Genomic DNA, 5,350 nt, shown 5'->3' on the forward strand with positions numbered 1-5,350 from the left:
TACATACGTGCAGTGGATGAACCGGGCACGAGACCACTCACCGCACCCACACTCGAAACACTCTGGTTTAATCATGGACAGGGGCTTAACGCGCGGATTAAGATCCAGGCTCTCAACGGGACCCACCCGGCTCATCGACCACTGCCCTCTTGAGCCACCAGGCGACCCCTTCCTGCCGTCTCTTCTACTCGCTCGCACTCTCAACTCCACGGGGCAAATCGGAGGCCCTGGCAGGCGACAACGCGAAGCTTGCGGAGTCCTGGTCAGGTGGCCCAGGCACGAAACAACCTCGATTCTCCCTGGAGATATAGGGGACCGTTTGCTGCTACTGCTGCTGCTGCCAGTTTCAAAATAATGTAAATGCTTCTTCTTGGTTCTTTCGGTAAAGTCACGTAGAAGGGAAGTAATCAAATAATAAAAATAAAACATAATAAAATAATTATCACGACGTTTCGGCCACAACGCAAGCAGCCGTCCTCAGGTGAAGAATGAAACACCACCAAGCTTGAGAATTATTTTATTATGTTTTATTTTTATTATTTTATTACTTCCCTTCTACGTGACTTTACCGAAAGAACCAAGAAGATGAATACCTGCAGTCACGAAAGCTTTAAATCGAAATGTAAATGCTGCTTGCGTTGTGGCCGAAACGTCGTGAGAATTATTGTATTATGTTTCATTATTTATTATTTTATTACTTCCCTTCTACGTGACGTTACCGAAAGAACCAAGAAGATAATGTAAACGCAAATCACCTGCTTCACCCTTTTAGGGCACTAACACGACAGGTGTTAAGATGTCCAAACACCAAATAGACGCACGTCTATTATTGGAAGGCATCAAAGTCGCATCAATGCTCGTGGTAAAAAAAAACGCAAGCAGCACGCGCCATGAATTCAGACTTTAATGCCTTTTGCAATGTCGATATCGATGACTCTACCCCAGTGCCTTCTCATGTAATTCCCTTCCTCCGTCACCCGCACGGAGCTCGCTCAGTGATCCCTGATTTAAGAGCACCCTATGCCTCTCACTCATGTATTATCTCTATCTTATCTTCCTATATAATCGTCTTATCCATTTTCTTTAATTTCATAATACGCGAAGACAAGTATATTCCTATTTAAAGCTTTCGTGACTGCAGGGATTCATCTTCTTGGTTCTTTCGGTAAAGTCACGTAGAAGGGAAATAATAAAATAGTAGAAATAAAACATAATAAAAACAATTCTCACGACGTTTCGGCCACAACGCAAGCAGCCGTCCTCAGGTGAAGAACAGGTCTGTCGGAAAGACTTTACCGAAAGAACCAAGCAGAAGTATCTTCCTATAACGTTCTGCCCCTCCGATTGGCTGCTCGGCCGCGGTGACGTCATTGATTGCCACCAATCGGCGTGCGCGACGAGGGCTCATTAACATAATTTCATAGTTGGCAATTGTCTTATATTGGCGACTCGCTCAGCGTTACCTCACGTATCAATAACCCGTAAACGTGACGATGCAATCCTCCGATAATAAAATAAAAGCGAGACACCATACCCATGCAGCAATAATAATAATAATGAATATACGGTGCTGCAAAATGCAACATTATTTGCAACTCACCGTAACGACACTTTACGGCCAGTCCCCGTCTAACGAACGGGTTGTGTTCCGGGTGCCCGTTCATTGGTCCATCTCATCCGCCTGCAAGGAGCGGGACACACTCAAGTGCACGAAAGCACCCACTTACGACAACAACCTGCAAACGCCTGCTCACCCTGTCCAAACGAGCCGCCGAACTATTTTGTTTGGCGGAGCGATCCTGCCTTACGTCACAGTTGGGAGGTGTGTATGTTGAGAGTGTGTGTGAACGCACGCGTGTGTGTGTGTCTGTGTGTATGTACGTGGACTCAAATGAGTACCTGGTGCGGTGTGTAAACATCGCCACTGGGGAGACAAAGGCGGTCGGGCGTGGTGCTGGCCACCCACCCCCGTGTACCGTTGCGGCATAGGTTCTCGCTAACAGCACTTGCCCCTACAGTCTGTTAAGGCTCATGGGGATCTTTATCTTTGTAGTGTGTGGAGCGGTAGTGTAGCAGGTAGCGCTACGCTGCGTGACGAACCTGGCGACCCGGTTCGATTCCCGCTCACGGCCAACACCAGTGACGATTATCCTGAACCGGTTTATGGGCCTCCCTTAGGTCGAACTCGGCCCCAAATGAGTACCTGGTGCGGTGTGTAGTAAACATCGCCATTGGGGAGACAAAGGCGCTCGGCCGTGGTGCTGGCCACCCACCCCCTCGTGTGCCGTGTCCGCCTTCGTAGGTGCTAGCTACAGCACTTGCCCCTACAGTCTGTTATGGGCTACACGGGTGCGTCAAAGTTGCTGCAAATGACAATACTAATGAGTACTATGAGATCTCTTTTATCAGTGGCAAAATATAGTAGTAGGGTTTTACCCTTTTAATCTGGTACAAAACTGACACCTTTATTCAAGGCATCAGGTTGCAATAACCACAACACAAGTAGTCAAAAAATCTAACAAAAAGAAACAACTCTGATAATGATAATAATATGCACTGTCCTTGAAGTTGATTGGTCCACACCCGAGACGGCTTTCTTTAGAGCCTAGTCCCCATTAGTGTTGGACCAGATGACACCAGAAGGCGTACAACTCAAACACAGTGCAATATCAGAGTATTGAGAGCTCGGGGTAAAGCATTTACACTATGAGATCTCTTTTACCAGTGGCAAATATAGTAGTAGGTTTTTAAAAGGGTAAAAACCTACTACTAATACTAATTAGTTATTATTGCTATTAATATTGTTATTTTTATTATTATTTTATATATATTTTATTATTATTGATATTATTATTGTTATTAATATATTATTCATATTATCATTGAAATTATTGTTATTATTATTTCTATTATAATTTATATTATTATTTATATTATTGTGATTATCATTGTTATTATTATTGTTATTCCCGCTCCTGCAGGCGGACTCTCCGCGTCGTCTCGCGGTCCGTTGCGTGGCTTGAAAGTCCCCAACACCACCACTACTACCACCACCACCACTACCACCACCACCACTACCACCACTACCACTACCAACACCACCACTACTTACCACCACCACCACTCCCAATACCACACTACCCATACCACCTCCACCACTACCACCACCACCACCATCACCCCCAACCCACCCCACCCTCACCACTACCACTACCACCACCCACCACTACCACCTACCACCACTACCACCACCACCACTCCCGACCACACCCCACCCACCCCCTACCCACACCCACCACTACCCCCCACCCACTACCACCACCACCACTACCACCACCACCATCACCCACCACCACCACCACCACCCCCACCACGAACACCCACTACTACACCACCCCCACCCACCACCACTACCAACACCCACTACCACCACTACCACCACCTACCCCTACCACCACCACCATCCACCCCCCACCTCAACCACTACCACTACCACCCCACTACACCACCCACACCACCACCACTACCACCACCCACCACACACCTACCACCAGCCACACCACTACCACCACCACTACCACCACTGACCACCACTATCACTAAACACCACCCCCACCACCATCACCCACCACCACCACGTACCACCACCATCCACTACCACCACCCACCACTACCACCACTACACCACCACCCCACTACCACCACCACCACCATCCACCACCATCACCCCACCACCACCACCACCCCCCCAACCATGCCACCACTTACTACCACCACCACCACCACTACCACCACCACTACCACCACTACCACCACCACCACTACCACCCACCACCATCACCCCACCACCTCAACCACTACCACTCCACCACACTACCACCACCACATACCGACCACCACCACACCCACTTACCACCACCCACTACCACTACACCACTACCATCCACCCCCCACCAACACTACCACCACCACACTACCACCACTCCACCACCACCACCACCATCACCCCACCACCACCACCTACCACCACCCCCACCACGACCACACTACTACCACCACCACCACCACCACCCACTACCACCACCACTACCACCACTACCACCACTACCACCACCACAACTACCAACACCCCCACCACCATCACCCCACCACCACCACTACCACCACCACCACCACTACCACCACCACCACTACCACCACTACCACCCACCACTACCACCGCTACCACCACCACCACTACCACCACCCCACCACCATCACCCACCACCACCACTACCACACCACCCCACGTACCACCACCCACCACTACCCACACTACCACCACACCACCACTACCACACACCCACCCCCACCACCATCACCCCACCCACACCACCCCCACCACCACCACCAAAACTATTGTTATGTGCAAAAATCCCAGTGGGATGCAAGTCAAACAACCAACAACAACCACAAGACAACTTAGATTAAGGCCATCAGTCTAACTCTGTACTACAACAAACCAAACATGGCTAATCCAATACACTTTTCGAAATCACCAAAATAAAGCCATGAAAGCAATGAAACAGTGATCATAGGAACTGTGACGGCATTTTCACAATAAATGGCATAACAACATGTACTACCAAAACCCTGCAGCCATAGCTGGCTGCATGAGTCACTCCACAACAGCACCATTAACACCACCACCCCACGACCTCCCACACTACCACCACCACAACCGCCAACACCCCCATTACCACCACCACAACCTCAACTACCTCCCCCCAACTATGGGTGTGTGCGTGTGTAAGACATGGGTGTGTGCGTGTGTAAGACATGGGCGTGTGTGTGTGTAAGACATGGGTGTGTGCGTGTGTAAGTCATGGGTGTGTGTGTGTGTAAGCCGTGGGTGTGTGTGTGTGTAAGCCGTGTGGTGTGTGTGTGTAAGACATGTGTGCGTGTGTAAGACATGGGCGTGTGCGTGTATAAGGACGTGTGCGTGTGTAAGCCGTGGGTGTGTGTGTGTAAGCCGTGGGTGTGTGTGTGTAAGACGTGTGCGTGTGTAAGCTGTGGGTGTGTGCGAGCGAGTTGGCCAAGCGAGCGCCGACTGCTCAAGCGGACAAAGTGCCGTGCATCAGCGTCGCCGATGTCCAGCGAACGACTTTGTCGATCTCGCGTCGCGAATGTCGAGGGTGGTTTGGAAGGCGCGGGGGGCGACGTGGTTTTTTTGGGGGGGTGAGGGTTGCACGTCGACCTGATGCGCTGTTTAGATCGCCCGTGAACGTCTTCATTTGCGCATCCCAGTGATTACATTCGATCGCTCCTCGCTAATTATTCCCTCCGATCCCGCGATGGTGGCCACGACCCC

Source organism: Lethenteron reissneri, chromosome 5 (genome assembly GCF_015708825.2).
Source record: "Lethenteron reissneri isolate LAM-NWPU_2019-01 chromosome 5, ASM1570882v1, whole genome shotgun sequence".
NCBI classification, from domain to species: domain Eukaryota; kingdom Metazoa; phylum Chordata; class Hyperoartia; order Petromyzontiformes; family Petromyzontidae; genus Lethenteron; species Lethenteron reissneri.